The 22,132-nt window shown below is 35.9% G+C and overlaps 1 protein-coding gene across 4 annotated transcripts in view; it reads left to right on the forward strand.

Annotated features, from left to right (window-relative positions):
* Nucleotides 1–22,132, forward strand: part of UTRN (utrophin) — a 473,290-nt gene that overhangs the window by 299,075 nt on the left and 152,083 nt on the right. The window lies entirely within an intron of this gene.

Below are 22,132 nucleotides of genomic sequence, written 5' to 3' on the forward strand. Positions count from 1 at the left end.
ATTGTAGAACGGTACTTGGCAATATTAACAGGGTAGCAAGTATGCAGGTAACCGTAACTCTTTGATTAATAACTGGAGACAGAATCTTAAGTGTTAGAGGAAATACATAGGAATCTGAAAAAATAAAGTGAAATGATCGAGAGAAGCCAGACTCACAGGTGGTGATCAAGAAATCTACACTGAACAGAGTGGGCAGGCCCCTTGGGGCTTAAGGATGGTAACACAACACAACACAACACAACACAACACAACACAACACAACACAACACAACAAAACAAAAGGAAAAGGAAAAGCTGTGTTGGTGATGTGAGTATTTGGCTACTCAAAGCCTGATTTTGACCCTGGCAGAAAATGGGAGACCTGAGTAGAGTTGGGAAGAGGACGGAGAAAGCAGCTCTTTAAAAAAATTTATGTCAAAATGGTATTCAGTGGTCCATCACATTGAATCAACGCACCTTTATTGAAAACTTATTATTTAGCACAGGCTCAAGGGTGCATTTCTCTTATTCTCTGAACTTGAAAACCTTTTCTTGTTGATCTTTAATATGGGTCACTAAACAGATTCTTTTTTTACCTGATTAAATAAATGGCAATAAGGCCTAGGTCTGCTTCTTCCATTTTACTGTATACTTAACAGTTCACTTTGTCAGACTTCCACCCCCTCTACAAGATTAAGAAAATTAGTGGTTACAGTGTCGTGCAGTTCTAGTCAGCTTGAAAAGTTATTGAGGCATATGTTTTTCCACTTGTTTAGCCTTAATTTGTTTGTTAGAAGCATTTTCTTAGGTGTATGATGAGTCAGCTTCTCTTTTGCTTAAGTCCAGTAAAGTCAAAGCATTATTTAACCTAAAATGTTATAAATCATGTGCATGTTAATTTCTTTTCCTTAACATTTAATTGAAGACTTTAAAAAAAATTTTCAATTAGCTCACCAAAATGTTACTTGGTCCTCTGTGGCTGTCTGCTATTTGAACAGAGAAGCAATTAATTAGAAGAGTAAAATAGCATGACTGTCATTCCTTCATTTGTATAGTTTTTTTTTTTTAAAGGGATTTTTTTTTTAAAGGAAGCTGTTCCAAATTGTACTAACTAAATACAAGATCTGTATTCTACCTTGAAGTAGTTTTAATTTCACCATCCTGATGCTTCTTTATTCTGTATTATAATACCAGTCAAGAAATGGGATGTTTTCCCAAGTAAAGAAAGCCTCTCACGCATAAAAATTCAAACTAGAAAAACAAATATATCGGGGGTGGCTTTTAATTTGACAAAAGACCTTCTAGATTTCAAAAGAGTTTCCTGAAGATTACTTTAAATAAACAACTCCCTTAGTGTTTGGAAAATCAAAGAATATTCAAAATTTTAACCATTTTTTTAATGGGCACACCTGTTCCTAATATTCATGTATACATGGTACCTGTTTACATGTGAGTCCCCATGTGATGGGTAAATGAAAAGCGGTTTGTGAACTACTCATGCTTGATAATGTTGGAGAAATAGTCAAGAAGGCTCAGTCTCCTCTTGCCATCCTATTTTGTCCAGCTAATCTCTCACCCTCCCTTCATCCTGATCCCAGCAGCGGGCATGCAAGGGGAAGCTAAATCTCATTCTAAGAAGCGCTCTCTGGAAAGAGAGGAAATCCTGTTGTGTAACACTAAGTTTGGGATGTTTTTCCTTCCTGTTCTAGATCTTATATGTTTAGAATTGAGATAATCTATTATTTGTCAGTCAAGTAGGTTTTAAGTAAAATGACATATTTAATTGTGTGCCCATAGGCCCATAGGATTTATAGCAGTCATTTCTGTAAATTGTGATTTTGCCCACATTTATTCCTCAAGAAACTATGAAATTTTTTTTATGTCTTTTCATGGACAGCTCAGAATATAAGCTCTTGCGCAAGTAATACTTTTATGTCTTTTTTCATAGTTGCTATTATTGGCCACACAATAAATGCCCCCATAAAGGATGACATATATTGCAATTGTTAGATATTCTTAGAGACTGTATTGTTTAAATGCCTGTTTTATATATAGTAAGCACTTACCATGTGATAAGCACTGTGGTAATTATTTTACATATGCTATTTTTCTCAGTCTCAACATAACTCTATGCTACTTGGGGGTATTACTGAAATACTTTATAGGTAAATAAGTGGAGCAAAGACAGGTTAAACTTTTGCCCAAGGTCATACAGTGAGTTGACTTGGGATCTCCTGTGTTGTCATTGACTGATCTCCTTTGCTGGCTCTTGCTCACATTTATACCTCAGTAATAAAACAGAAACTACAACCTTCCATTCCTATTATAGTGCATATATACCACTTGTGCATTATTTTTCAGTTACAGGTCAAGTGTGAGCAGTTTCCCCTTAACGATCCATTCCTCATTTGGCTGGAAAACGTACCAAGAGCAGGAGGGAGAGACCTCAGGGGAAACACACAAATATGAGATAAACTCTATTTTTGTTTTAGTGTTAAAATTTAACTTTTAATCCCTTTGCAGTATTTACTCAACTGTCAGTGAAATGATAAATCTTCTATCTCATTTCACAAGAGGGCAGCACTTTCTTTTAAAATTCACAGTATGACTCAAAAAGTATAGTCAAATTAACTTTTTCTGTCATGAAGTTAAGTTTGAGTGGTTTATAGGAGGACTGGTACCTCTCTTTTTGGGGGGAAATTTATGAGTAAGTACAAATCTTTTTTACTTTTTGTACTGGGATCCTGTTAGAAAATGGAAAGATGGATTAAACTCAACCCCTAGAATTTTTTATTTGAATGTTGAGTTAGATTAATTATTTTGGTAATTTTGTAAATGTGTAACTTTGTCAAATTTGCCAAGATTGTGACTTCGTCTTCGATTATGGAATCACACTAAGGGAGTATAATTTCAATATATTACAATTATTTTACTACTTTTGTCAAATAAAAAGTATTTAGTGAATAGTGATTTTATGTTTAGCATTTTACAGGTCTTTTGAGGGACAAATAAACTTAACATTTTTCTCCTTTTTCAAAGATCTTACTCTCTGTTGGGGCTACAGGGAAGGTAAAACAAATTGATAAAACAACCTGTAAACAAAACAAGGCAACATGTAAGTAAAGTACAGGATGACAGTACAGCACGATGGACATGGCCTATTTGGATAGAAGATTGTTGAATTAATTCTATAGTGCAGGACTTGGAGTAGAGGGTGGAAATTGAATTGGACCTCAGTGGCTGCATAAAATTTGAATAGATAGAAAAAACAGGGAAGCTATTATTTAAGAGAATAGAATCCTATCAACAGAGAAATAGTAGAGTGCATTAGGGAAAGTTAGAAAAGCATATTGTTGAGAATATCCTGAGGAAACAACACTTGGCATGTACAAATAGGCACTCTATGACACCTTGAAACCTAGGCATTAGAGCTGTGCTTTCCAATACACAGCCACTAGTCATATGTGACTACTTGCATTTAAATTTAAACTAATTAAAAGTAATCAAAATTTAGTTTTTCAGTCATACTAGCCACATTTCAAGTGTTCAGAATTACTACGCTATTGGACCTCAAATTTATAGAACATTTCCAGTGTCAGAGAAAGTTGGATTGGACAGCGCTATATTACGGTTTAGACATTTTGGGGTTGGGATATGGAGTACCATTAAAGGTAGAGAGGCTGATATGAATTTTAAAGCTGTAAACATGGTAATAACTTTTTTTTTTTAGTGTAGAGTGTTTTCCATGGACCAATCAGAGCTTGCCAGATATCAGCTTTTTGTATGTCCTAAAAAACGTCATTGTTAATTTACAGTTTAAATAGCTACTAGTGTTTTATAGATGAGGAAATAGAGGGTGAGTTGAAATAAGTAGCGTTTTTATTAAAGTAGCTTTCAAAGAGAATTCAGTTTTGTTTGTCATGCTACCAAGATACAGAAGATGATTTGAAGGTAGAGACTGGGGTCAGGAAGGGTGGCATGAAGTAATCCTGTTACGAAGTGAGAGAGAGAACTGAAGCAAGTTAGGACCAAAAAATATGGAGATTTTGATATTTAAATAGTTGGTAATGTAAGTATGTTTATTGGTGATCCAAGTTTTGAAGTTTCAGAATTTTTGGAGGTTAGGTAGCATGTTGATTCAGTAATTCAGTCACTATGTTCTGGTTGAATGCTGTATGTCAGAGAATGTTGTGATCTCTGGGGATACATCAGTGAACCAAATAAGAAGAGTATTGCTGTCTTAGGAATGGGTTCCCTGATGTGATGAATATTTTATTACTTTATATTGCTTTTTAATAATTAGTGGTCAGTGATGAACCTTTTGTAATTTTGTAATTTATATTTGTTTTTAAAATTTTGTTGCTAATAATAACAACTCAAGTTGTCAACAAGTGGTAAAAATATAGAAATATTAAAAATGTCATATACTTGGCTTCTCAAAATAATATTCTCTAATAACGTATTTTCAGAGTTTTAGTTAAATTTTAGAAATGTATGAAACCTTTAGAAATGTAGAACTCTCACCCTCACCCCTAAAAGATCATTGCAGACACTCCTGGTATGGCATATAATTGTAGGAAAGTCTTAATTGTTCTGTGACTAAACTACCCAACTGTCCATGAATTTTTGTCGAAACTAGGGGCCAATTATATAACACTAATGAATGTCTTTCTTGATAAGGGTGTTTGCTCAAATGTCAGAGGAACATTTTACAAAGAAAAATCAAGGTCCAGACAAGTGTTCCAGGCTCAGGCAGCTAGATAAGTGTCATAAATGAAGTCATGACACAGGTCTTCTGACTTCAAGAATGTTACTCTTTCTTATTTATCCCATGAAAGATATAATATCTTACGGCTGGGGTGAAATAATACAAGTAAGTAATCTAGTTCATATGTAACATCAATAAATACTTTCCCATGTTATTGAAAAGTTTTTTGTATTGTTTTTCAATCTATGATAGTACCAGAGTGATCTCATTTATAATTTCTAATGGAAAAGTTATGTTCTAATGACTGAAGTTCTTGTTATCTGACCTACAATATTTTCTATAAGAGTGTATAGCGTTAACTGTAAGGTAATTGACCTTAAAAAAATATATGACATAGCTGAAAAGGAACGACCGATGGCTTTGGGAGTGGGAATATAGCCGGGGTGAGATGATACAACCTGAGTCAAAATATTTTGTAGCAACCCTTAGGTTGCATTTAAATTTTCTAAATTAGTTTCATATTTTTCAATATTTTATAGTATCCTTAATAACATGTATAGTGTTTTTAATCTACTAATTAATGTCAGACCTTAGACTCATGAGTGTATGTTTGGTTTTTGCACATTGCCCACAGACAGTTAAGTGTAATGATCAAGATGGGTGTTACAATTTTGGTAAAAGATGCAGTTTAATTGAAAAAATAAGATAAAATTCGTAATGTGAATCTCTTGTTAATTATAAAGGCATCTCCAAAGTAATATTCCAAAAATTATGATAGCAATTAAAAATAAAAAATAGTTTTTGTGCAATAGCAACATTGCTTGGGTGTTTGTTTGGCCTCTCATCCTTATAATTTTGATGCCAATACTCATTTTATATGCATAAATACTAGATTCAAAGTAGTACTTTTAAAGGCTCTATCCCTTTATAATCATTTCAAATTTCAATTGTAACATTAAAACATCCTCCAGATCAAATTCTGGATTTAAATTGTGCTAAAATTCGTTGGTTTGACAATTTCTAATGTAGAGCTAGAGATGGCAAAACATTATAAACTCCTTCCTCCTACTTGATCTAGCCCTAAACAAGAAAGTGGCTGATCTTGTGTCAGAAAGCTGCTAGTGCTACATTTCCTTCAGTATTTCGGTGTAGTAACCTTCATAGAGCATCAAACATTCCTTCTCCAGACATGACAAACAGGGTCCAGAATATTTGCCTTTTTGCTACTGTAACTTAGATCCGTGAAGGAAACTGCTACTGGTATGCAGCATCTCTAGCTGCTCTTGGACTCTGGTGCCCTCACTCTGCTGCAGTCTAGGTGGGATCACGTAGGCCAGGTGGAGGATGAAGCAATGCATCAATTACCTGAACAAATCAGGCCAGGCATTCATTTTTGAGTGCATAGCAACTGATTTTGTAAACATTCCAAGAAATTGTGTACGATGGAACAGCACAGTGTTAGATGACAATAGGAGAGCTGGTTTCCTTGGAAAGAGAACAGCTTGAATTATACAATGCCTATTTAGACCCAAGGTTATTATTTAAATAAGCAGAGTTTACTAGTTATAGAGTAACTTATGAAAACAAAAAGGCTTTGTCCATGTGTCTTTTAGAAAAGTTTACCATTGACCAACCCACTGCTGCTGAAGGCTTGTTTCTATTGTGGGCTGACTGGCTAGAAAGTTAGACCATCTGGCACCTCAAAACTTCTGAAACTTTCAGAGACCAAAATGATTGTCTCCGGTGGTATTACTTTCAAATATAGTCGTGCCACCATTTTTGGAATAGACATCTACTTAGAAAGATAAGTTTGTTTTAATTGGAATTTTTCATCTATTGATTTAATTTTGTGTGAAAAAAGTAACACATGGTGCTGCAAAATTTTCAAACAGTATAAAGGATTTAAAGTGTCCCATTCTAGACACTCAATCTCCAGTCCCTTTTTCCAAGGTAATCATTATTGCTATCTTCTTATAGATTTTTCCAGAAATATTATCTATATTTCATAGATTATACCTATATGTAACTATATCACTTCTCTCCTTTTGGCATATACATGTATGTATGTACATATATACTAGAAATGATTTATTAGCACATAGAAACCATCTCTTTCTTTTCTATAGCTGCACAGCATTCTATGGTATGAATCTGCTATGATTTATTTACACAGTTACCTATTGATGGACATTTAGATTGTTTGCAGATTTTTGCTATGCCAAATAGGGCTTATTGAATGAATATCCTGTACATATGTCTGTACACCTGTTTGCAAATCTCTAAGGATAGTATTTCTGAGTCAAATGTTATATGCATTTTAATATTTGATGGGTATTGTTAAATTATCCCCGTCCCCCCAAATTTGGCATATTCTAGAAATCTCCAGGAAATGTAATAGCTTAACCTATTTCTATCAAATGTAGGAATTCTTCATTCTGTAATCAGCCTACTGATTTTCTTATTATCTGGATAATATGTTGTCTGGGTTCACTATCTATAGAGTACTTTACTGGAATCTTTTTGGGAAGAAGCAGTCATAACGTAGACTTCATTGCCCAGAGCAAACATGTGAGGGTAGTGAGATAAAGGCACAGAAAGTAAATATAACACTGGGAAGAAAAGGATGACTGTGGTCTATGACTTTTTTGGGAGCCATGTTTGTGAGTGTAAGTGGTTCATGTGGTAAGTGTAAGTGAATGGACTGTTACTGGTGAGATTATGATGGTGAATCATGTTTAGTGAGTCAAAGTAGGTTTGGGGAGGGATTTTGCAGAGAACGTCAAATGAGATACTAAACAGGAAGATGGCAGGGACATGGTTCAGAGTTGAAGCAATAACTCAGCTGTGAATGCCTGCAAGCATCAGAAAATCTGCACTGGATAGTATTATACACAGAAATATAGCTGATCTCATGGGGTTAGTTTGAACTTCCTCTATGTTAACCCAATGTCCACTTCCTTAAATACATATTCAGATTACAGGAACAAATGCCCTCTTGGGAAGAGTACTAGTTTTTTACTTATGGGTGAAAACAGCACTTTCAATTTTGATTTATTTTGACATTTTCACTGCTATTATTAAAATTTATATTTTGATTTTGGCGTTAAGTTTCTAAATCTGGATAGCTGAGGAAAGTGGGAAAAATCTTTAGAGAACCTTCAAGAACCTTCTTTCCAGAGCCCTGTGTGATTTAGTTGCATATCCCACAGGCTTGAGCTGTCAGTAGACATCTGGAATTTTGAGGTTTGGCCACTTAAGATTGTTTCATTCGAGTCTGCATAATTTTTAGGAAGGATATGGTTTGGAAACATTAACGTGCCTTGGCATTATTTTTAGTCACCTAATAAAGTGCTTTCTGAATTATTAAATATTTAGAAGGTTGCTGAAGGCTGACCCCTGCACCTGGATGTCTAATTCAGAAGCAGATCAGCTGGCATTTGTCTTCCTGAACCCCTACCCCACCCACCCACTCCCCTTAAGAAGAAAAAGCTCATTGTACCTTTTAAGATGTCTTTTAGAATCTTCTGGCTATGGGTTGTGGAAATATATAAGGTATTGATTGGATCTTTTTGTTACTTACGAATCATAATTTTTATTTCCCAACTACCAGCTGTATAACTCTCAAAATAGGTGGCATTATTGAAGAGATGAACATCAAAAATAATTCTTTGCATACAAAGCATATTGCCTGAACTTCCTGGGATAAAAAGAGAGCACCCCCTCTCATCAGAGGGCTCAGGCCTCCATCTTTAGATTGAACTTTCTGCCCTTTAGGGCTGTATATTACCTTAAATAGCTCCCAGCTGACAGACTTTGCTGCTGGCTGATGTTAACTAGAAAGCTGTAACGTATGGAGTAGTCTCTCCTTAGCTACAGTGGTAGTAGACAATGAATTGAAAGCTCAGATCATGTTTAGAGTCTTAAAGCTATTTTACTTTTGAATTATATACCCTAAGTTAGAAGAGTTATGAAAAGAAGAATTGAATGTATTACTTTCACAAGAAATAAACTAGATCTTTCCTTGAGAGTAAGAATGGGCTTATAAACAAGTACATTTTTTTGCCCATGCCTGAAGCTCTTCATTTAGTAATAAATAAGCCACGATGCACTCACTGATTTACTTGTAATCACCTATTGACCTCCATATGCTTCGCTTTAGAGACTCCCAAGAAGCTTTTCTTCTTTTCTTTTTGTTCTTTGTATTGGCTAAAATAAAGAGAAAAATGTGTTGGGTTTTACACAGAAAACATAGTTTATCTTTACGGTTTCAAAAATTCGAACTTTGTCTTTAGTGAGAAGCATTTAGACTGCTCTTTTAGCTTAATACAAGGGTACTTCGAAAAGTTCATACAAATCTTTCCATGAACTTTTTGAAGTACCCTTGTATTTTACTGAACCCTAAAGAATCTCTTATTGTCTTAACGAAATTAGTAAATAAATCACCTTTTAATAAATTATATGAAATATAGTTTTTAAGCATAAAAAGCTTTTAAAATTGGCCTAAACTTTGAAAGTTCTTTCCAAAACCACATAGACATTTAGCTCTCTTTATTTTGGCATTGGAATGTGGTTTTTATTAAGCAGTTTAGATTTAGATTTTATTGATCTCACTGTTGAGTTTTCCTGTGCTTTGCTGTAGTTCTGGAAGCTTTCCATTCTCATGGAACTACGTGTCCATATTTGAGACATGGCTTATTTAGAGATATAGTGATTTCTGGGTTTATTCACTGTTGGTCTGTTCCAGGCATTGGTAGTGTTTATTCCATCTCTTGAGATTTAGTGAACAATTTATCAGCACACTAGTTTAAACTGGCAAAATGTCAGCTACTTCAAATGTCATCATCCAATTTATTAAGTCTCTCTGGTGATGTATTACTTTAACTGGAGGCCTCTATATTCTGTTTTAATGATTACAGGATTATAGGAGATGATGTATCTAAGAGGTGCTTGATAAAAAAGGGCTATAGAAGTGTAAGGTATATTACCAAAATGATATTTTGTGTTCTGACTTTAAACTGAGAAACTATTCTTACTGTAGATATCAAGCACAAATGCATAGTAAAATGTGAAATAGTAAAAATTCATAGTAAAACGTTATAAAATCAATTCATATTTGCATTTTACAAGTCTCACTTGTATCACTCAGTTATCAAAGAGCACATTACTTTTGAATGTTTATCAAATATTTAGTTATTAAAATTTTGTAGAATTTTTAGGTTTTTACATGAATCTATTTGTCCTTAACACTTTAAAAAGAACTTTTTTCATTACTTTCAGTGTTTTAGTGAGAGTTTAATTGCCCTGTAAAATTAGCTAATAACTAAAAAAATTTTTCCCTTTAGTGATGCTACATTCCTTTGAATGATCCATTTTGAATATGGACCCACTGAGTTTTGTACCCCCTGCCTTTTCCTTCTGAAGAGGGTGTCCTTACAGCTAAGTTTGTCAATATCTTAGTTTTTCGTATTTTATAACTGTAATTAAGGGAGCTTTATTTAGGTGTTCTCTTTTCTGCATTAGCAGAGGATGTCAGTCCTGAGAATGGGTAGTTGGTACAGAGGAACCACTGCTGACATTCTACTCTAGAAATCCATGTGAAAAACTCTTGTTTTCTTTTCTTAACCCGTCTGGCATATAGGTACTTACCATACTGATAAAAGTTCCCTTGCTCTTATCTTTTGGGAAGAATCCCTAATCCGAAGTATGCTGTTTCTTTTCTCTCATCTTTATGCCTTGTGTAGGTAGGGATATGAGATATTTGGAGCTCTAATAATAACATATCATTCTTATCTTGGTATAAGAACCCTTTAAACCTAACAGTCTACTTTAAAGAAAGACTATGATATTCTCTGCTGTTCTGCAGGGTTTTTATTTAATTCACTCTTCTGATATGTGCATGGGGACTGGCGTGTGTGCACATGTCTCTGATCGTAGTCATCCAACACCCTGGGTGGTAGCTGGAAGTTTGCCCAGCTGAGAAAGATTGTGTTCTCTCTCTCTCCTCCCCCACCCGACACTTTATTTATTTATTTATTTATTTATTTATTTTTTGTGGTGGTGGTGATGGTGACGATGCTGGTGGTTCTTTTGACTTGTATTTATGTAAAAAGTTTATTTGCTGCTGTTGAAAGATCTCAGCATGTGGCCCCAGATCCCTGACAGACCATTTTCGGTGTGGTCAGTTTCTGTGTAAGTTTCTTTGCTGCATTTTGGGTGGTTGTTCATGATGATGACAATGCTGTTTCGATCCAAACTGCAAATTATTTTTACTTATGAAGTTCTGAGTGATCATTTGATTAACACATTTGTTTTTGAAATCAATAGTGTCTGTGTATAAATCTGAATGAGGTGTGTTGAAGTAAAACACATTCTGCTAGAAATCTCATAAAGCCTTTCTGTCCCTGGGGACATGTAGGTTTTTATGAATAAATAATGAAAATATTTTAAAAGCTTGTTAAATTTTGTATAGATGGGCATATGTAAAACACATGCTATTTAAATACTGATATGAAAATAAGTTGGGAATGAAATGGAAAGAAAAATGGTTTGCAAATCCAAAAAATAATAAACACATTATATTCTGTTCTCTGACGGGTTTTTGTTCTTTTCTGCTGTTAAATGGGATCTCTTTCTACATATGATTAAATGAGTGCTGACAATTTTGACATTTCAACAATTCAAATAGCTTTTTGGGAGGTGCATATTGTAATTCCAAGGTTATTTTTCTCTTTGTTCCATGCCCTGATGCAAAAACTAAACTTAGTTATATGAAGATTAACATCATTCCATTTGTGATGGTGTCACCACTAAAAGCACCATATATTTATGATGAAATTCTGCTCACAGTTGGAGAAATGTGTTTCATATGGATGTTCCTGTCATACTTAATTTTTATTGGTGTGCTAAATAACTATGTAATGCAAAAGCGAAATCACATATTACCTTGGTATGATGTCCATAATATCAGTACAAAGAATATCTAATTTGGACTGAACTTTTTCCTTTAAACTGATTACACTTAAAACTTTGTGGGAGTGTTTCTCTGAGTGCCAGTGATCATTAAACATCAAAATGGAAGGTACAAAGTAATTGTTTACTACTCACATTTTGAGTCATTTCACTTGTTAAGTTGTATGTCAGAAGCAAGTAAATTCCCCATATGCAAACAGTCTGAATGATTCTCAGTGGCATTAGTGAGATCAAAGAACTTTAAAAGTATTTTTCTTCATCATTTTACTGTGAAAACCTTTTTAAAGAAATAATGCAATTAATCATGCGTATTTTCTTTTGTGATTTGTATTGTTTTGTACATCTCCTTCCTTTTCTTGCGTGGGCTCCCAGTTGGAATATGGATCATTTCAGGACTGAGACAATGTAAGAGATACTATACTGAAGTTTGGGGCAGGGAGGCCTCCAGGAAGTGGGAGTGAGCTTCACTTCAAACTGTGTGAGGGGTGGTGGAAAGGGAGGATGCTGATTAAAATAATAAACAACTGCTGGAAAGAGAAGTCGATTACCACCCTTGCTGTCAGATCAGCAAGGGGAACTGCCGAAGCTGCTCTCCCCTGCCGCAAACCCTGCAGAGGGGACCATGAGATTTGCTGCGAGAGAACTTTTCTCCAGACACATGGAACAACTTTTTAAACAACTTTAGTTCTGTTGCATTGACAGCATCCCGACCTAGGGAAATGGACTGAAACTAGCTTGGTGGTTACCATAGCAACCCAGGCTGCCGGTGTCTGGGAGAGTGAGACCGGTGGCCTCTTGTCTCCTGCTTTGGTGTTTCTTCAGCTAAGAGTACACTTCTCCTTGTACGAACTCTACATAAGTCATGCTCTTTGGAAACTGGCTCTTTACCCAGGATTTTTTTTTTTTTTCTTTTCTTTTTCTTTCTGAAACCCGTCTGAATGGAGGAAGTTGGTAATACTTGGCTCTTTTTTTTTTTTTTTTTTCCTTCTCTCATGCAAGTTTCCAGGATATAGCTTCTTTTTTGCTGTGTGTAATTGAGACCAAACTCTAAGCATGGGGCCCAGGAGAGAACAGTTGTGGCCTGCAGGTCATTAGTGAGGTGAGCAGAAGGGAATCCTGGGCTTCCCAAAGAAAAAGGAGACCATGCCAGCCTCGTGGAACGCAGCTACCAGAAAATACAGAAGCAGGTCTATTCCTTGCGAACTCTGAAGCCCATGAAAAAACGGACTCACGGTGGGGTGGCTAAAATGTCCCAGTGCAAGCTGCTGCTGCTGATGGGCCATAGCTCAAGGGCAAGCCTTGTAAAGGATTTTACAAAGGATTTTAAAGTATAGCCAGAAAAGATACAGTTTTTAGAAGTTAAACGCTCTTATCTGAAGGAAGTTTGCCCGGAAAGATGTAGGCTTCAAGGGCTACTGGACGATGATTGGTCTGAACTTCAGCTTACGGGAATTGCTGACAAAATTTGAAAAGGTACGCAGAAAGCAAACTTCATGAATGTACTCTTTTCCTTCTTCCTTTTCTTGTCTTTTTTTTTTTTTTTTTTTTTTACTATGCATTTAGATGGCAGATATTCTATTGACTTTTGGTTATTAATGTAATTTATAAAGCATATTCTAGTTTGATAAAAACAACTTTAAAGTTGTTTTTCAAGTAAAGAGCAAATTAGCATTTTTTTCCCTTTGGTCAGGAGGGCTGCTTCTGATGCCTGTCACTTTTAGAATTCCACATCAGAAGAGATCCTTTGTACTCAAGTTGGCTGGAAATTGAACTGAGACTTTTTTGGTGGTGGGGGGGGGGATAAAAACAAAAACACAAAACCAGCAACAAACACTGGGTTTTGCTGCCAAAGTCTGACTTCATCAGGCCTGGGTTCTGTTTTCCATAGCCCCCAGGTTTATCTCCCCAGCCTGCCGTGCACTGCCCTTTGCAGCCCCCTGTCTGAGGATCCAGTACTGAAGGCAGGAGAAGTCGCCTCACAGTGACGATGGCCCATCTGATCTCAGCCTTTTCCTTTTTATCTGAATGAGTCTGTTTTAAACGTGAAGTGCTTGTATGCCATGCACTGTGGCTTTAATACTTGGATTCTTAATTTGCATTTAGTTCTTTTTTCCATAGTAAGGTTCTTGGCACACTCTAGGACTGAGTCTATCTAGCCTGTAGATCAACTATTCAGCAGTTGTTAAAAAGATGTGCTCAGTGGCTTTCCCCATGAATACCCAAGGCTTATTGCAAGTACAAATATAAGCAAGACTGTATTGAGTCATTAAAAGAATAAATAGAATAATGGGGTTTTTTTTCCCTTACAAGCCAGAGGAAAAAGATGTAAAACCATGCCATCTGAAAAGCTTGAAACTCTTCCAAAACCGTCGCAGTCATAGATTGCCTCCTGATGATAGAACATCATAATAGGACGAGTGTGGAGAAAGAATTTAGCTCCTCACTGATGGGTGTTTCCTCCTGGCCATAGCTGCTGCCCTTCTCTCCCTGCACCCTAACTGTAGTAGTGAGGATTGTGCTTGTAACACGGGGGGACTTTGACCTCTCGCTTTAATATGTTGTTAAGCATCTAAATTCCTGAGAGTAAAAGGTGGTTCACATGCAGCTTGCTCACCAGTTAGAAGGGGCGTGGAAGAGAAAGAATATCTTCCTTATGGCAGCTGGTAACAGCAGGTGACACACTTTATGGCCATAAAGAGGTCTGTTAGCTTGTTTTGTATGGGTGTCTGTTTCTTCCTCAAAAGGTATAACGCATATGTGACATGAATAATTCATTACTTAGACCCCCTGGAGAGGCAGTAATTGTGGGCAATAGCTGGACTTTTGTATTGTAATTGCTGCTATTAGTCTTAAAAGCCTTGGTCAGATACCAGAGGTTAGTAACCTGCCTTAGCCTTTAGGACATTTTATCAGCAGAGTTAGAAGTTCTGGTCATATTAGTATGTTTCCTCTTTTAACTTCTGAGCCTTCGTATCTGAATATTCTTTATTCTTATCTTAGTAATTGAATTGATAGTAAATGGAGTCCACTGCCTTATTCCTGGTAAGGCTTGATTTGGGATTTTTTTTTTTTTTTTTTTGAGACAAGGGCAAATCCAAAGAAACATTCCTCCTGTAATTCACAGTCTGAAGGTCTCCATATGTTTATTTTTGTGTTAGACACCTTTATAAAAATCTATGTGAAAGTTAATCTCTTTGCCATATTTCACTCGTAGAAAGTTGTCGTCCATGAGTGTATTTTTCTCTGACTCAAGTCTTAAAATCCTTTGTGTATTTTAACAAAAGCTGTCTCGTATATTGAGTCCTTGCTACATTGATTCATTGCCAGGAAACCTGGAATTATGGAAAGGTATCACTACCTCACACCTCTCAAATCCATCTACTTTCCTCTAACTCTGAGAGCAATAATGCCATTTCTAGGGAGAGACCAAGGCCTACTGCTCTACTGCCAAGGCCACTGATACACAGAAACTGAATAGCAGTCCTTCCTTATGCAAAGACAGAAGCTGTTTGCTCTCAATTCCCTTAGTCCTGTGTTTTCATCAGTATTAGTGATCTGTTTTTAGAGAGAATACTAACCTTAGTGATCTAACACTGTTCACATCAGCAGTTCTAATTGTTCAATCTGATGGTAGCAAAAGGTGATTTTGCTGTGTTCCTGAAGCCATTTGAGGCTTTGTAAAAACTAGGGTCCAATGTTGAGACTGTGGATCCAAATTCTTGCGTGGTCAGTAGTTGAGGCCAATAGCTTAGTTGGCCTTCCGTGGATGGCTAATCTGGAAAGTTATAGTCTGGCCAGATCACTAGAATTAAGCAGACCTTCAGCATAACTTCAAGGCAGCAGTTTGTTTGTGGAGGTGTATTGAAAGAGAGATTCTAGTTGGTATTTTTGGATTTTAGAGAAATCCAGTGCTGTTGTGATTTTGTTGGGTATCTATTCATATATGAGTGTTTGGCACACAATTGGTTGTCTAGTCCCAAAATGTGTGATGCCAGGATTGTGGTTTTTCCGGCATAGGCAAGATGAGCAAATTGCACTTGGTCCTTATTCCCAATTTCCTAGAACCAGAAAAGGCAATGCTGGGAGTCACTGGGGGCCAGGAGACAGGGAGTGTTCTGCTTCCACAAGGTGACAGCTCATCAGAGGTCAGGAAACCCCAATTGGAGGGAACCATGCATACCCCAGAGTGGTACCTAAAGAGAAAAAAAATTCTTTTTACCAGGGGGGACCTTGTGGCAGGATGTACCTGCCCGCAAGCAGGTTCTGATCATCTAACCCAGTGATGAGGGGTGAACAATTGTGACCGTGGCCCAAGGGAGACTAGGCAGAGAGTTTAAACTCACAGTTAACTTGAGACAGAAAGCTAGTCCACCAATAAACCTCCCTGGAATCCAGCCTGTGGGTTAATTCTATTGCCATCCTGACTTTAATTTCTTAATTTTCTCCTTGACAGTACTTCATAAAGGAAGTATCTCGTGGGTTTAGTGACTATTAATATACTGTCATACTGGAGCTATTTGCTTTGTGTTCTTTGTTCTCTTTGTTTAGTGGTCACAGAAGATAGAGTAATGAATAGTTTTAGTTCAGTAACATTTTGAGTGACTGTTACCTTTTATTAATTTATGCAGTTCTGCCACTAGATGATTAATGGTAATGATAGTTCTCTAAGGGTGTTTGTGGCATGCGTCTGTGTAGTACCATTCTCTTGGTGAATCCTTGGTGAAAGTAGCTCTCCACAGTGACAGCACAGAGAGAAACCTCTCGTATCTAATTTTAGAACAAATGTGTCCTGGATGAGACACAGTAAACTTCACATTTTAAGGTCTACTCATTTATTCAATATTTAGTAAACATTTATGAAGTACCAGGTGCTGGTCTGAGTATAGACATGGAGTGGACAACAGGGGAGACCTTTCCACATGGAGCTTACAGCCAAGTGGGAGGATATGGCCCTTAAAAAAGGAAGTTTTAAATAAATGTGTAATTAAGCAAAAGTAGAGAGAGCGATAAGAGTAATCTAGTTAATGCTGGTGCTCATGAGGTCTGTCCTGGAGAAAATACCTTTAAATTGAGACTTAAAAGAGGAGCTCTCAAGGAATAAAATGAGGTTGTGTGCCAGTGTGTGTGGCCTTTGGGTGGACTTGTGTCAGAGGAAGAAATCTGGGGCTTTCTGGACAACGGGAACTGCTTTGACATACATAGAAGTTAAGGAGGAGTTGTGTGCCGCACAGTTGTAGTTTTAAACATCTAAAATGCAAATTCTTGATTCGGTTTTCAAACCTGTTCAGTTTTGATTACACCCTCTCATTTTGGGAATTAAGGAGAGACAATAGTTTGGCCACATGAAACATTTAATAACTGCTGCTAAGAAAATTGTGTTCATGTGCAGATCAAATCTGCTTATGTATAACGCACCTGAGAAGGGAAGCCACAGTATTTTAATTCATTACGATTTTAGTGTATTTTACAAACAAGAGGTATAGAGTTGAGGATGTGGAACATCTTTTGGTTGTGAAAGGTACTTCTGTTTATAGCAGTGTTTACTGTGTTAAAATTTAAAATGTGGTTTGTTTATAGATTACTAATTATTGCAAGTTGGCTTGTTCAAATTATCGTGAAAGTGCAGTAAATTGTGAGTTTGTTCCACTTTGTAATCTGACTTTTTTCTACTCAATTATCTTACTTATATAATCACAGATAATGGGAAAAGAACATTATTGGCATTAATTTCTTAATTTATAAAAGCTGATGTATAACTAATGATATTTTCTATTATTGGTCAAAATGTGATTCAATAGAGTGATTAAAATAAGTGCGATTAGTTGTTTGAAGAAAATGCAGCTTATAGAATACTTAATTGAGTGAAATCAAAAAATCAGTTGAAATAATCCATCGAATAATTAATTGCAACTACTTGCTACCTGGGAACTTTACAAACTGTCTCAAAGTATATTTACATATGACATAAATTTTGATACTGTTATTTGGTTGCTGTATTCATATTTAGGTAATATCTGACTCTTTATTTTTATTTTTTAAATTATGATTCCTCATTTTTAAAACCTAAAGCTCTGGCAGTAATCCTACTGATCTCTGATAATCAATCCTAAACTGTCTCTGAAATCTGGTCTGACTTTTGAAAGGAGCAGTGGATTTATTTGTCCCTGATGGTTAACTTTGTTTATTTAGCCTGAGCTTTGGGACATGGTAGGAAAGTTGTTGCTAACCTCACTTCTTCACCTCCACGAAAGGGGTCAGAACTCCTTCAGAGAAAACATTGCTGTGGCCATGTAGGGTTAGGTAAATATGCCATACAAAAATAAACCAAAATTATGTCAACAAGACCTGAAGAGTATGAATCTATTCTAGCACCAATTAAGTTACTGGATACTTCCTGGTAGTAGTCTTCTAAATTTCTATTTCCTGTCACAGGGTTCACACAGTTCTGTTTATTATAATCTGAAGAAACATTTTTGCTTACATGGTTGCACTTAACTACTTCTGAAGTGTTTGCAGTTATATCTTTCTGGGTTATATCATTAAAGAAATGTCCAGTTAAAGGCAAAATTGGTACAACAGTACCGATTATTAAATAAGTAAGAAGTAAGTAAATAAATAAATGTTTTGCTTTGTTTGTAAATTTTTTTTTGACTGGGTAGTAGGTGTTGTTTACAAAAAGACTAATTGTTATAAGTGAATGTCTGTGAGCTTTTGTAGTCATCTTGAGAGGGCTGTTCTGAAAGTCTGCATCTTATGCTTTTGATGGTGTTTTAGCTTAGAGAAAAATATGCGGTCCTCTTCTTCTAAGCCCTGGTTTTTCTTAAACTTCTATATTATACTTACCATTATTTAAAAGTAATTTTCAAGCGAATCTTCTGTCTTGTTTTCAGATATTAGTTCAACTGCTTGAATATCTTGCTCTGGCCCCTCTGTGCACATGACTGACTTATCTTAAATGGTTGGAAGGGCATTGCTTTGTGCTTCTAGATGGATTACACTCCCATAACTAATTATCAGTGACCATTTTGTGCTCTTTAACGTTCAGAAGGGCTAGCAGGTGACAGAGGTAAGCATTAGTAGAGCCAAGTCTCCCAGCTGTGCAGTGAGAGTAAGCCTTCTTTCATGGAACTTAATAATTTATTTTAGCATTTGGTGCTACATCAGGGTCATGATCTGGCAGCCTCCCATGCTGGCATCTTGACTTTAAAAGCAGTGCATCATAGCACAGTGATCTACTCAGGAGTGTGATTCATTAACTACCTTTAATTCTGAATGTCCAGTGAAAAGCTTAGGTAGGACTTTGCAGTGCAGGCTTCTAAATGATTTTAGGTTCTTCATGTCAAATGTTTTAAATGAAGAATTGAAAAAATGATTATTACATTCCCTTCCAATTCTTTGCATCTATTTTTTCTTGGCACTATACTGACTAATTTGCCAGGCAATCAAGATGAACTTATTCATTCATTAATTCATGTGATTATCTCTCCATATATCATCTATCTATTTTATTTCACCTTAGACTCATTCTATGTAATGGAACTGTGAAGGATACTGAAGAAATATTAAGATGATTTTTGGTCTTTAGAAGCTTTTGGTGTATTTGGCAAAATAAATAGGCCACTAAATATTCAATAAAACAAAATAATGTAGGCTGATTACCTTTTGTTTGATCACTTTCTGGTTGTTGATTTTCTTCTTCGCTTTTGATGGTGTTCATGTGTGGAAGTGTTTCCACTTACTGAAAGTTATATTCAAACATGAACATATGATCACTGGCAGTGTTCTTAAAGAAAGCTTTCTAGAAATACTTATAACTGGCTGGGCCAATTATGAGCCCTGTTTCTTTACATTTGTCATGGTGGCTGGGTTGGAAAACACACCACCTGATATTATGTGAGGAGGCAGATTTGCTTCATGTTCTTGGCACCCAAATTTCTCAATGTTGGGGAATGCTCTTGTGAAACTTAGAAAATTATTTATTCATCTTCATGCTCTTCTGCCTTTCTACTTCTCTTAAATGTGAAAGGAAGCAAATAGGTCAGGCTACATCAGGATGTTGCGGTTTGAAGTTGCCTTGTGATTTTAGGTGTGGTCCACTGATGATGATGTTTAAGAACCTATGCAGGAAATTTGAGGCCAGATTCTCCTTGGCAATAGAGAGCAAAGAGATGCCTGGCTTGTTTTGTCACTGAGCTTCTTGAAAAAGATGGCTACCCTAAATAGATACAGCATAAGCTTAAAACCGTTGCAAACATTGTCTGCTAACCTTTTAGTATATCTCTTTACATGTCTTAAACTGCATTTCAGTACACAAAAATAGGACAGTTCCATCCTAAAGAGCAGGAACCATGTTTTCCAGGAGATGACACCAAAGAACTTTTTAGCAGAAATTTCCTTTTTTTTTTTTAACTGAGGGTTTCTAATTGAAGTATTCCAAACTAAGATTATAATGAGATTGCCATTTTCCATACATAATATAGCCCAGCCTAAGAATCTTGAACTAGAATCTGGCTCTGTTCCCCTGCTGCTCTATCCGTGTCTGCTCTGCACTACCTTGGGATGGAGCTGCCTGTGAAATGCACAAGATTCAAAAGTCTCAGAATTTTTGTTCAGTGGTTAGCCCTAATTCTGCAAGTCACACTTCGCAGGCGGATCTGATTTGGCTTTGTCATTAGGGTCAGATAGCCTCAGAGATCAATGAGCTTGCAAATTTGGAGCATAAGAGCTGTTCATCAGACTTTGTATTCATCTCACCCACTCTTCAAATCTGACCCTATTAGTGTCATGTTAGACATAAATCCCATCAGAAATGATAATAGGGCAGTCCTACCCCTTCAGCTTATGTAAGTGATGTTTTCCTAACATGCTGATTGGAGTAGGGAGGTGCAAAAGGTCCTTCCATGGGTGCTTCTGGTTAATGTAGGTCTGTGAATGATTGAAAAACCATCACTTAGATGCTGCTCCCAAAGCCTTGTTTCTTGATGGAATGCATGGATATACTTGTCAGGAGTGAGTATAAATGAATAACAGAACTCCTCTGAACACTCAAAAAACTTCTATTTACATTTTTACAGTGCTCATTTAGAATTGGAGAAACTTAAGAAGAGAGAAACTGTCTTAGTCTGTTTGGGATGCTATAACAAAATACCATAGACTGGGTAGCTTATAAACAACAGAAATTTATTTCTCACAGGTGTGGAGGCTGGGAAGTCTAAGATCAAGCTGCTGTCAGATTCAGTGTCGGTGAGGGCCTGCTTTCTGATCATGGCACTTTCTAGTTGTGTCCTCACATGATAGAAAGAGCAAAGCCACTCTCTGGGGCCACTTTTATAAGGCACCAATCCCATTTATGAGGATTTTGCTTTCATGATCTAATTACCTCCCAAAGGCCCCATCTCTTAATAACATCACCTTGGGGGTTAGGATTTCAACATATGAATTTTGGGGGGACAAAAACATTCAGGCCATAACAGAGGCTTATAAAGGAAAACTTGAGAAGGGCAATAAAACTATAGTGTTTAAGGATTTGCTTTCCTTTTACTAATTCAGATTCATTGCCTGAAATAGAAGTTTTTTCTTTCCTCAGTGTTCATTACCGAATAATGCCAGGGAGACTCACACCATACCTTCATGGCCCCCTCTGGTGAATGTTTTTCCGTTTGTCAATTCACACTCATTTGTGGGATGTTAGTGGCTGTCACACCAGAGTTAGCTACAACTAGGTTGTTTTCATTTAATTCAGGAGGAAAAGATGATTGCCAAATTAATATAGATACTTGTGTCTTATAACAGGAGAGTAGTAAAAATTCTGATTAGATTCTCTGTATTTTAAATTTATTGTATTTATTTAATTATAAAAAGAAACCCCATTTTTTGTAGAAACTTTTGAGAACTCAGAGAAATGTAGAGAAGAAAACTAAAATTCCCTGTAATACTCTTATACAGAGATTACATTATTTTTACTTTTTACAGTTTTTTGATGTATATACGTGTGCAATTGTACAAAAATCTGTTAATTTAAACACCTACCTTTAAAAAATTAGGTTATCATATTATATAGTTTAGCATCTTCTATTTTTAAACTTAACATTATATTATCATTAATATATTTTGATAGTTTCCACTTTTTTACTTTAAAAACAATCAATGTGTTAAACATGTTTGTACATAAATTTTCCTAGGATAGATAATTTCAGCAGTTTTATGGCTTTTGACATAGATTGCCAAATGTTTCCTCAAAGTCTAAATCAATCTTTATTATTTATAATAATTCTTATTTCACTTAAACTCCACCCAAATTTATTTTACAAAAATAAACTTTTCCTATTTAATAGGAGAAAATATTATTTTGTTAGTTTTTATTTTTTAATGAGGATAAACTTGTATAAGAAAATGTTCTTTTAAGTTTTTAAAAATAAATTTATGAGACTGAAAGGGCAAACTATTAGTAAGTTTGTCAAAATGTGAAAAGCATTT

This window comes from Cynocephalus volans, chromosome 5 (genome assembly GCF_027409185.1).
Source record: "Cynocephalus volans isolate mCynVol1 chromosome 5, mCynVol1.pri, whole genome shotgun sequence".
Taxonomy (NCBI): Eukaryota; Metazoa; Chordata; class Mammalia; order Dermoptera; family Cynocephalidae; genus Cynocephalus; species Cynocephalus volans.